Genomic DNA, 13,373 nt, shown 5'->3' with positions numbered 1-13,373 from the left:
GTACCAACTCGTCATACGTCACTGGACTATCCAATGAAAGCGTCTGGATCAGATCCGCTGCAGGTCCACGTAGTGCTTTTTTAATTCTGTAACTTTTGTTTAATTTTGTATTTTTTTTTTTAATTCTGTAACTTTTGTTTAATTTTGTATTTTTTTTTTTAATTCTGTAACTTTTGTTTAATTTTGTATTTTTTTTTTTAATTCTGTAACTTTTGTTTAATTTTGTATTTTTTTTTTTAATTCTGTAACTTTTGTTTAATTTTGTATTTTTTTTTTTAATTCTGTAACTTTTGTTTAATTTTGTATTTTTTTTTTTAATTCTGTAACTTTTGTTTAATTTTGTATTTTTTTTTTTAATTCTGTAACTTTTGTTTAATTTTGTATTTTTTTTTTTAATTCTGTAACTTTTGTTTAATTTTGTATTTTTTTTTTTAATTCTGTAACTTTTGTTTAATTTTGTATTTTTTTTTTTAATTCTGTAACTTTTGTTTAATTTTGTATTTTTTTTTTTAATTCTGTAACTTTTGTTTAATTTTGTATTTTTTTTTTTAATTCTGTAACTTTTGTTTAATTTTGTATTTTTTTTTTTAATTCTGTAACTTTTGTTTAATTTTGTATTTTTTTTTTTAATTCTGTAACTTTTGTTTAATTTTGTATTTTTTTTTTTAATTCTGTAACTTTTGTTTAATTTTGTATTTTTTTTTTTAATTCTGTAACTTTTGTTTAATTTTGTATTTTTTTTTTTAATTCTGTAACTTTTGTTTAATTTTGTATTTTTTTTTTTAATTCTGTAACTTTTGTTTAATTTTGTATTTTTTTTTTTAATTCTGTAACTTTTGTTTAATTTTGTATTTTTTTTTTTTTTAATTCTGTAACTTTTGTTTAATTTTGTATTTTTTTTTTTTTTAATTCTGTAACTTTTGTTTAATTTTGTATTTTTTTTTTTTTTTAATTCTGTAACTTTTGTTTAATTTTGTATTTTTTTTTTTTTTTAATTCTGTAACTTTTGTTTAATTTTGTATTTTTTTTTTTTTTTAATTCTGTAACTTTTGTTTAATTTTGTATTTTTTTTTTTTTTTAATTCTGTAACTTTTGTTTAATTTTGTATTTTTTTTTTTTTTTAATTCTGTAACTTTTGTTTAATTTTGTATTTTTTTTTTTTTTTAATTCTGTAACTTTTGTTTAATTTTGTCACTGTTGATAATACCTAGATGTAGACTAGAATATACCCTGTCTACATATACTGCCAAAATGAGACTGAAAAGTCCCTTTCCCTTTACTTGCGCAGTCCAAACAAAGTCTTTGTTCAAAAAATGAAATAAAATAATATAATAAACAATTTATTATTATTCAATTCTAGTAAGAAATCATCTTTTCGTTACTTTTTTTAGGAATACATAAATCATTACGAATACTGAATACCATCGGCATAAAAAAAAAGTATCATTGTGGGAGGAAGCACTGTGCAATGTACCTTCCTCCTTTAAAGATATTCTACCGTTGAACCTTTGACACGTTTGGCAACGTAGCCTACTTTTTAGATGACTCCTTGCTGCCATATTCAAATGGATAAGGTATAACTCCTTGCATGTCAATTCATTCAACTTCTTCATAACCATTTTGAATAAATGTAGCACACAAGTCTAACCGGGTCAACACAAACAAGTAATAAAAACAAGAAGCACGTAAACTCGGAATTCTCGGAAACAAAACAGAAAAAGGAATATTTCAATGCACAAAATAAAGACGACAAACAGTCTACCAGTTTAACACACAAAACAAAAACGACCTCCCCAGGAGATAATTTACTCTCTCGATAAAATCAGCGATAGGTACGAAGGGGAGCACTGTTTGTGCGATACGCACTTCGCGAAACTCGAAAATAAACGAAAACCGAAAAACGAAATACTAGACGCTAATCTCACTTCTCGACACCAAGTTGTTACGTATACGTGGGCGTGATCGGGTTCGTAAAAGATTAGGGCTAGTAAAAACACTCGCGAATTCGTTTATTTAAATCTAGAGTACAATAAGTTTATTTATTTCACAAAAGAGAGTACACAGTCACTAGGTATAATCGCTATCACAAGGTACAATCTCTTATCACAAAGTTCGATCGCTTATCTATTACGGTTAACACTAACTTTACTTCGGTACTTTACTGTCACTTATCGCGGTACTTAAACACTTAGATATCGCACTGGAAAACTCACTATCACTGTACTAATCGCTTACTAGATTTTACTTCTCGAGGCTTCACGTTTATAGTTCATACATTATACATACATAGCTAAATACTCTCTCTAGACGCGTTCTGTAACAATACCATTTAGGCACCTACTCTTACTAATTAAAAACTTAAAGACCTACCTATACCGGGTAGGTACACCGGTATACCTACATGGTAGAAGGTCCCAGGTTCGACGTAAGTATAACAGATTATGGAAGCTAAAGCTGCCTGCACGCGGATTATAAAACCATTTTTACTACCGGATAATTACCTCGTAATGATAATTAATTACCTGCGTGTACTTCTTTATGATTTTATTATGCCATACTGAGATTTTTTTACCATCAGTAGTATAGGCGGCGATAGGGGGGGGCTTGGGGGGCTTAAGCCCCCCCAAAGTTATCAGGGCCTCTTACACTAGATAAAATTGGATTTCAGAATAATAATCCAAAACACCATTTTTTACTTTCCTTATCCTATAGAAAGGAAAGTAATGTAAAATGAGGTCCCTAGAGCCTAAATCCAAAGTTTCAGCCATTGGTCCGTGTGTGTATCTGTGTGTCTGTCTGTCTGTCTGTAAACAAAATATCTCGAGAACGGTAAGAGCTAGCGACTTGAAATTTGGTATGTAGCTGTCAAATATGTGACAAGGATGCGACACGAAACTTTTGGTTAAGATCGGTGCATTGGTTGGCGGCATTTTACCGGTTTTTGGTCTAGTTTAACAAAATCTCGGGAACGGTATGAGCTAGAGATTTTCTGTGTAAATATAGGTACCTATACCTAAAATCTATGAAGAAAAAAAAATCATTTTTAGGTTTTTGGCAGGATAAAAAAGGTAGGTACCAAATTACTTAATTAGGCAGGTCTATTCAAATTCTATTATTTTTCCTATTTCAGTAATTGACAACATTAGTGAAAAATCAAAATGTGAAAAAGTAAAATCCCTACAACTTATGAAAAAACAACAAACAAACAATATTTAAATTTTCAATTTGAACAGTGAGGAAATTTGACTTTCGAAAATATTCAAAGACATCAAAAATTTAATAAGTCAAGAAATCGTCAACAATTGGAAAGACATCTTCAAAGAGGATTTGAAAAAGACAAAAAGCAGCTATAAGTAAAATTCAGAGATGAATAAACACACATACCTAAATAAATACAAAATAAATAATAAATAAAACGAAATAAATGAGAATCTAGGTACATAAAATATAACGAAAAAAGTTTCACAAAAAACAGAGTTTTGACAAAAAATCTTCAAAGAGGATTTGAAAAAGACAAAAAGCAGCTATAAGTAAAATTCAGAGATGAATAAACACACATACCTAAATAAATACAAAAAAAAAATAAATAAGACGAAATAAATGAGAATTTAGGTAGGTACATAAAATATACATATAACGAAAAAAGTTTCACAAAAAACAGAGAGTTTTCACGAAAAAACGTTCAAAATTCCGAACTACAACGGGCGACGGGTTTGCTTTTTCTTTTTGTTTGCGTTCCTTTTCGTTTTGTTCCTCTTCGTTTTCGGCTCCTACATTTATTTCGTCGTTTACAGATTTTCCGTGTGCAAAAGTTCGTCAAAGTGACAAGTGAATCGGAAACGACGTTTATTTTAATAACGATGGTGTTTAGCGATGTTTTGTAACGATTGAGTAACGACATTTATTTATGTATTTATTTACACGCTAAGCAACAAGGCCATGTGTGCCTCATAGGTAAGGGCATACGCTAGGGCCTCAGTTGTTGTCTTCTTTCCAGCCAGACGGACTGCTAGTTGCAACTCGGGATCGGCTATAGCGTTCACAAAAGCATCACAGGCCATTAGATTCAAGAGCTCCGGATTGCTATGGCAATAATAATAAATAAAAATAGAAAATAAACACTTGGGTGTAGGGGCAAACAGCCCCAAAGGATGGGTTATGCTTGTACGAATCTAGCTTGGAGGTTGCGCTTTCGATTCGCTCTCGGGGAGAACTTCAGATAAGATTCGTTCTCGGGACAGCTGGCTTTCTCCTATCCTGTCCTCCTTCTCTGCAATTTTGGGACCTCTTTTATAAATCTGTGGATTCTTTTGTTTTCGATGTTCTTGTTTTGCGGTGCCTACAATAGAGTCCTTCACCAATATGCACAGAATAGGTGTACACTTGAAATGAATCACAATCCTTATGTTTGGACCTGTGCACATTTACGAATCCAATGAAACTTGTTTCTTAAATTAATTTAACTAAAATGTCTCCAGAATAGGTACTTGTACTTACATACCTACCTCTCGATAGGTACCTATTTTGTGTATTCTCGTATCCAGATATACCAGGTAAAAGTACCTATTTAGATGAAGTTAGGACGGAAAAAATGCGCATATTAAATCATGCCACACTTGTGTCATAAATCAGTTTGTAAAATGTCTCGCCTATGTTATATGGCGCCCTGTAGGACTTTTACATACATAGGGGTCGTAAAGCACCTGATATAGAAATACCGGGTATGCACACGATAGAATTGTCTGATGATACAAACCTATGGCCAGCCACGCACTATCAGGTGAACCTGACAGGTACAAATGATCAGGGCCGCCTGTCAGGTCTACCTGATGGTGTGTGTGCTCATCAGGTATATCAGGTAGACCTGACAGGTACGCCTGTCAGGTGCGCCTGTCAGGTCTACCTGATAGTGAGTGGCTGTTAGGAACTGAACCATTTTTGCTAGGCTAGTTACCTCTCGCCTTGGAAGGAAGCGTGTCTACCTTGTAAGCGCAAGGTCGCGGGTTCGATTTTATCGCCCGGGTGGACAGATACCGCTTACCGCCCAAAACAGATAAGGTTCGTTCTCGGAACGGTTGGCTTTCTGCTAACATATTAAATCATGCCACACTTGTGTCATAAATCAGTTTGTAAAATGTCTCGCCTATGTTATATGGCGCCCTGTAGGACTTTTACATAGGGGTCGTAAAGCACCTGATATAGAAATACCGGGTATGCACACGATAGAATTGTCTGATGATACAAACCTATGGCCAGCCACGCACTATCAGGTGAACCTGACAGGTACAAATGATCAGGGCCGCCTGTCAGGTCTACCTGATGGTGTGTGTGCTCATCAGGTATCAGGTAGACCTGTCAGGTACGCCTGTCAGGTGCGCCTGTCAGGTCTACCTGATAGTGAGTGGCTGTTAGGAACTGAACCATTTTTGCTAGGCTAGTTACCTCTCGCCTTGGAGGGAAGCGTGTCTACCTTGTAAGCGCAAGGTCGTGGGTTCGATTTTATTGCCCGGGTGGACAGATACCGCTTACCGCCCAAAACAGATAAGGTTCATTCTCGGAACTCGGAACGGTTGGCTTTCTCCTATCCTATCTTCCTTCTCTCTTCGCTTTCGGAGCGATAAGACCTTAGCAGTTAGAGTACGTGAAAAAGTACGTGTTTAAAAAATGAATGGAATAAAAAACCTTGTCGCGTCGCGAGCACACCTACACTTCCAACATATCCTATCTTCCTTCTCTCTTCGCTTTCGGAGCGATAAGACCTTAGCAGTTAGAGTACGTGAAAAAGTACGTGTTTAAAAAATGAATAAAAAACCTTGTCGCGTCGCAAGCACACCTACACTTCCAACGTCTAGCTCCCTACCCGATCAGGACATACTGGCGTGCTGTCTCCATGTGCCTACGTACAAAATAATTTCCGATTGACTATTAATAATTACACAAGAATTGCATTAGATAAGTCATTAGTCAAACTCGAAATAAAAATACACTTGCTATACAGAAATACGCTTGGTTTGAGAGCCTATCAAGATTGAAACTGCAATAATAAATGCATACTAATGATGCGAGTAATCTGGCCAGGTAGAATAGGTCTATTTATAATGTACACACATGTCTATTAATGTAAATAATTGAAGAGAGGCGCTAAGATGGAAAATGACCAGGGTTATTCAGGACTGAGGTAGAATTTTAAAGATGAAAGTAGAGAAGAGAATAGAAAAGGAAACGAAAGGAGAACAGGGAGAGAAGAGACTGGAAGAGAAAAGGAGAGAAAAGAAGGAAAGAGGAGGAAAAAGGAAAGCAGAGAAGAGAAGACGAAGGTAGTTTTTAAGTTCGGAGGTGTTTAGGTACCTCATGTAAAAAAAAAAGAAAAAAGAAAAAAACATTTCTTCTGCCTTTGTTTTTCTTAATTATTTTTTTTTTTATCAATGTCTAGATAATTTGGTTACTTTTTTCTTCCTTTCTGTGTTTGTTTCTTTTCTTCTTTCTTCGATTCTTTGCCTCTTTCTTTTTTACGACTCGACTTGCGAGCTGGGTTTTTTACTTTCTATTACTACAGTATAGCGGAGCTATACTAGTAATGAAAGTATTGCAATCGGTCCAAATTTTCAAAATCGGGAAATGGGTGGAAATATCCGTTTTGGGGTCCCCTGATTCCAAAAAAGTGGTTTTTAGCCCATGGTCTGTACGTAACGTACGTACGTACGTACGTACGTACGTACGTAACGTACAGAACGTGTACGTAACGTACGTACTACAGGTTTAAATGGGAAAAAGTAAATAGTTGTGAACAAAATATCTCAAGAACGGTTTATCGTAGAGAAATGAAATTTGGTATGCTATCCCGGCATGGTCCAAGGACGCGACTGTAACAATTTGGTAAAAATCGGACAGTCACCCATCCAGATATTAACCAAAGTAATTGTTACTAAACCCTCATTTCGTGGAAAATGTTGAAAAGGTTGTGAACAAAATATCTCAAGAACAGTTTGTCGTAAAGCGATGAAATTTGGTATGCTATCCCGGCATGGTCCAAGGACGCGACTGTAACAATTTGGTAAAAATCGGACAGTCGGTGGTGGGTGGTGTGGTGGGTGGTGGTGTGTGTGGTGGGTGGTGTGTGTGTGATGTGTGTGGTGGGATCGGTGTGGTGTGTGTGTTTGGTGGGATGTGTGTGTGTGCAGTGGGATGTATTTGATGTGTGTGGTGGGGTGTGAATGATGGGTGTGGTGTGTGTGTGGTGGGATGTGTGTGATGGGTGGTGTGTGATAGTCACCCATCCTGATATTAACCAAAGTCATTGTTGCTTAACCCTTATTTCGTGTAAACGGTAAGAGACATCGAAAACATTTGGTCATTCGGATGTGAATACTCTAGTCAATGTGATTTTTCACGCCAAATCGAATGGTGCTACTTTTAGTACTGTCTGACTTACGGTTGAGAAGTTGCGGGTTCGATACTCCCCTGTATCGACAAATTTCCCTTTTATTCGTGAACCGTTACCAAATGAGCAAGTGAATAGTTAACCCCATGTGATTTTTCTCGCGGAATCGAATGGTGAAACTTTTAGAACGTCCGACTTACAGTTGAGAAGTTGCGGGTTCGATACTCCCCTGTGTCAACAAATTTCCCTTTTATTACATTATTTTACTTTCTATTTCTTTTCAAATACCTACGTATTCTGCAAATGTAATAGAAAGTCGTGTGATGTTCACACCAGATTTTTGAATTTTAAATCGCCTGAAATTTATTAGCACTTGGTCCTGTTTAGCAATTTATTGAATTCAGAGCAGACCTTATGCCCCGTGCCCACTCGGTCCTCGGTAACATGTTTACAACGCGTTGATAACATGTTTATAACACGTTGATAACATGTTTATTTGGTCTGTGCCCCAGTGAGTGGGCCCGTCCAATCAGCTTAGGCCTCGTATTTGCATAGCGAAAATTCCAAGCCCACCATTTTCATTGGTGTCAATTTTTTCCATCTCGACTCGCTGACTTGCTCTCATTCGATTCGGGATGATAGGGTTGAAGGACCGCATGTTGGACGTCTCGTCATTAATGAAATTGATTATAAATAGTGTGCGGACGTACCTACCTGTGTTACCTACGAATGTGGCAAAAATGGGCGCTGAACTTTCCCCGAAGAGAGAAAGAGGACAGGGTAGGAGGCAGCTAGCCGTTCTGAGAACGAAAATTATCTGTTTGGAGTGTTTATGTTTGGCGTAAAATTCGTCTAGGGCAGGAAACGAACCTGCGACATAGCGCTTACAAGACAGACGGGAAATACCTTCCAAACTAACGGGAGTTTCTTTCTCTTTCTTGATTTTGGGTGTATCTATCTAACTTAGTTCCTCTTGTCCGGTTTTTTTCCTTAAGGAATTCCCAACAGTGCCATGAAAACTACAGGGTTTCTATTGGTTTTAATTGTTCTGAACTGTTGCCCCCTCTAATGAACCAACTGACTAACTGAGGTACCTATTTTTTTTACGAGTAGGTATACCTCTACTTTGTCAATTAAGTACGAGTAGGTATACCTCTACTTTGTCAATTAAAAAGGTAGGTACCTATTTTTCTAATTACAATGAGGTATTTTTCAAATTAAAACAGAATAAAATTGAACTCTTCTAGCCTCAATGGAAGACAACTGACAAGGGGTTTTCCGGACTTCCGTCATTGTTATTTTCAGTCATACCTCATACAACTTATGCATACAACCATACCTCCTCGTACCTAACTAAGAACTAACAGTGCATACAGGGCCATATTTATATAGGAGTGGGGGCCGAGTATCAAGAGTTAAACTTTGAATTTAAGACTCGAATTTTGGAAATTCAGCACTGAACGGTCCAACATTTCACTCCGCTCCCCTATCATTGTGCTCTACATTAAAATGTAGATATGTTTCTCAGATAAAGTACTTCTCTAACAATTTATGTAGGCTTGAATTTGTTTCAACAACACTTGTTTTGTTGTTTTACACTGGAATATTTATTATTGAGCCAAACCCATTCTTGAGATCTTGTGATGACTTTCGGATGAAGAGTAGAGTTTGTCTGGTAGATCATTATTTTGATGACCAGGGATAGCTTATAGCTTACTAACTTTCTGTGCCCGTACACGAAAAGCGATTTTTTTCAAGAGGTTTGATAGAGGGAACTGTAACTGCTAAGGTCTTATCGTCCCGAAAGCGAAGAGTGAAGGAAGACAGGATAGGAGAAATCCAGCCTTTCCGAGAACGAACGTTATCTGTTTAGGATATTTCTTTTTTCTTTAGATTCCTTGAGCAGATTCTTGCAGATGGCAATCTGTTTAAGATAAAATTCGCCCCGGGAGCTAATCGAACCCGCGACCTAGCGCTTACAAGGCAGACTCACCAATGGCAGCAGCAGGATGTAAATAATCCCACTCGACAATCGCAGTCAGTCAGCATTTGGTTATCACTAGTGCTAAATGCTGATTTATAATTTCCAGATTCTGTGATAGGCTGATAGATATCCGTCTGTCGGCTAACATTTCATCTATGAAACTCAAGCAAATCTCAAGGATGCTGTTTTTACTTTCCTTATCCTATAGGAAGGAAAGTAATGTAATCGGGTCAAAACCGGGAGTTTCTCGTCTTTTTACTTTCCTTATCCTATAGGAAGGAAAGTAATGTAATCGGGTCAAATTTTCGATGGTCAAATTTTAGTGCCAAAACACGTTTTGAGGTCCCTAGAGCCTAAATCCAAAGTTTCAGCCATTGGTCCGTGTGTGTGTCTGTCTGTCTGTCTGTCTGTCTGTCTGTCTGTAAACAAAATATCTCGAGAATGGTAAGAGCTAGAGACTTGAAATTTGGTATGTAGATGTCAAATGTGACAAGGATGCGACACGAAACTTTTGGTTAGGATCGGTGCAACGGTTGGCGGCATTTTACCGCTTTTTGGCGGTTTTTGGTGTAATTTAACAATATCTCGGGAACGGTATAAGCTAGAAACTTGAAATTTGGTATGTGGTTCACTAATGTGACAAGGATGCAGCACAAAGCGTTTGGTTGAGATGGTTGCTGCGCTTGGCGGTATTTTGACCGCTTTTGGACAGATTTCGAGCGTTTTTTGGCGGTTTTCAGCTATAGCGACAAAACGGTTAGAGATATTGTAAAAGTTAGGGTCAAAGAACACTCAAATAAGCATCATTCAACAGGATAAGGAAAGTTGTGTGTTGTGTGATGTTCACACCAGATTTTTTGATGTAAATAATCCCACTCGACAATCGCAGTCAGTCAGCATTTGGTTATCACTAGTGCTAAATGCTGATTTATAATTTCCAGATTCTGCATGAGATAGGCTGATAGATATCCGTCTGTCGGCTAACATTTTATCTATGAAACTCAAGCAAATCTCAAGGATGCTGTTTTTTTTATTATACATTAACTATTATTACTTTTACATGTGAAGCACATAAAAAATGTTTGTCAGCAAAACTAACTTTACTAATACCTAGGAACTTATAGGGATCAGCAAATTAGCAAAAGATGGGTTGTAGGTAACTATTTTATTACGTTGTTTACGTTTATTACGTTATAAAAGCTATTGAGCCATTGATTGAGCTATGGAAGTCGCTTAAGTAGGTACCTACACGGTACACGTGTACATTTCAGTAAATTTTTGGCTGAAATCAGGTTAGGTTCATTTTTACTCTTCTGAGTATACAAGTACCCAACAACCCAACTACCGAAAAGCCGAAAGTAAAATCGCGTCTTGTTAAAACAAATATCTCAGACATACCTATGTAGACACTGTAGTCAGAAAGTTCGCATTTATTCACACAAAATGTAGGCTACCAGACACAACCAGATAGATTTATATACCTATTATGTACATGTACCTATATATAACTATGTATTATACCTATATACAAACTGACCACCCAGAAAATTAAGAGGAAACCTGTTTAGGTACTTTTTAATTAGCCAAATAAATAGCCGATGGCCATTTTTATACCAATAGGTTAGATAGATTTAATAACGTAAAGATTGATAATAAATTAATAATTAATCGAACTTGTAAACACAGTCGTAAGTAATTGATAAACAAATTGGACAAAAAATGTAAAAAGTTCATGTAAGATTTGAGAAAATACTCAAACTTGAAAAGTCAAACCTAATAAAAATAAAAATTTACGAGTGTTTTTATGTCCCATTTTATCCATTACTTTATTTGTTTTAGCTGGTTTTTGGCAGATAGAAACGCTCTTATGAGATACGACATGATTTTCTCACATTAAAATCGGTTTTAAGTTTGTTTGCTTTTTTCTACCTCACACCAGATTTTTTACATAAAGCTAAATCAAAATTTTGAAGGTGTACCTTCAAAATCAAGCCCCCCCAAAAATTTAGGCAAAAACCGCCTATGGTAGTAGCCCTGTAGTCCCTGTATCAATGGGTTCAACGCCCACGCAAGGAGGAATAAGATCAATAAGTGTATTTTAGTTAGCGCGGTGGATTTCGGATCTGGAGGTTTGTGGTTCGAGTTCAACATCCCATCCGGATCTGGAATTCGAGAGAAAATTAAGAGGAAACCTGTTTAGGTACTTTTTAATTAGCCAAATAAATAGCCGATGGCCATTTTTATACCAATAGGTTAGATAGATATTAATTAATCACGTAAAGATTGATAATAAATTAATAATTAATCGAACTTATAAACACAGTCGTAGGTAAGTAATTGATAAACAAATTGGACAAAAAAAGTAAAAAGTTCATGTAAGATTTGAGAAAACACTCAAACTTGAAAAGTCAAACCTAATAAAAATAAAAATTTGAAATTTACGAGTGTTTTTATGTCCCATTTTATCCATTACTTTATTTGTTTTAGCTGGTTTTTGGCAGATAGAAACGCTCTTATGAGATACGACATGATTTTCTCACATTAAAATCGGTTTTAAGTTTGTTTGCTTTTTTTTACTAATAAATAAACGGTTTTAAGTTCTAATAAAACGGTTTTAGATGTCGCAACTTGTGTGGTCGGCTCTTTAGAAACCACTATAAACCAAATTGGTCGATTAGCGAATCTAATCTCGCCGCGGTGTCAAAAATGGTGTGCTATCAGCATCGGTGGTTTTAATGGCACTTTTGGTGACAATAAATTTTGGCACTTTGGTACTTTCTTTGTTTTAGGAAGTGGGAAGATGGAGAGTATGTTTTACGCCAAATTCAGTACCTAGTGTAGTTGTGGTTAGCGCGATGGACTTCGGACCTGGAGTTTTTTAGACATGAGTAAAGGCTCTAGGTAGGCTATATAGATTTGAATTTTTTGAATGAGTAAATTTGTAAATCAATTGATGAGTAAAACATCTTCTGATTTGAATTTTTCGAATGAGTAAATTTGTGAATAAATTGATGAGTACCCAGGTATAGTATACTCATTACTCACATTCATTATTGACCTCACTGTCACTTATCGCGGTACTTAAACACTTAGATATCGCACTGGAAAACTCACTATCACTGTACTAATCGCTTACTATATCGCTTACTAACACGGGTTTATCGCTCGCACAAATCCAACACAAGACTAACTGACAGGTGGGTACCTACTCTCAATTTATAGCTCCCCGAGAGAGTGAGGAAGCACCTGGAATGTGCTAGAGAATTTCTCCAAAATTCCAGACAATCCTACGTCATTATCCTACGTCATTAATTCATTTCTAGAACGGACTATAAAATTCGACAATACTGTGATTATACCTGTCTATCTATGTACCTATACTACCTATACCTTAACTCTCATTCTGGAACCCACCCGCTCTATCCTAGTACAGGGGTTATCAACCCGCGGGCCGAGAAGTACCTTTCTACATAGCATCTGGTACACATAAACATGGAAGTTGGAGACCGCCTTTCCTAACTAGACTTCAAGTTTCACGATTGTTAATAGTTCTGTTTGAATCCTACCAGGTTGCGCTACCAGTATCATTTTTGATTTTACTTCTCGAGGCTTCACGTTCTTAGTTCATACATGATACATACTACATACATAGCTAAATACTCTCTCTAGACGCGTTCTGTAACAATACATGGTGAACTTATTTAAATGCTTAGGAAAAATCTTATTTTCAATTGTTATTATTGTTATTTTAACGGAAGCTAGAGTTGTGTACGAACTTCGTGAAATCGAATATTAGTGGCTCTTGACTTATGAAACATCAACGATCGACCTAGCTAGATGACCATCTGCCGTCTGTATTCACGCTACTAATACAACTATCTTTCACAAGCCCTGACCTAGTTGGTTCTATCAGTTCCTAAGGAAGTGAATAACAAGCTCTAAACGAGTACAAATACTAGCGTATTTCATGATTCCTCTACGCAACGTGATCTATCTAGACATGATATT

This window comes from Diaphorina citri, unplaced genomic scaffold, assembly GCF_000475195.1.
Source record: "Diaphorina citri unplaced genomic scaffold, Diaci psyllid genome assembly version 1.1 scaffold344, whole genome shotgun sequence".
Classification (NCBI taxonomy): domain Eukaryota; kingdom Metazoa; phylum Arthropoda; class Insecta; order Hemiptera; family Psyllidae; genus Diaphorina; species Diaphorina citri.
This window is presented reverse-complemented; position numbering follows the sequence as displayed.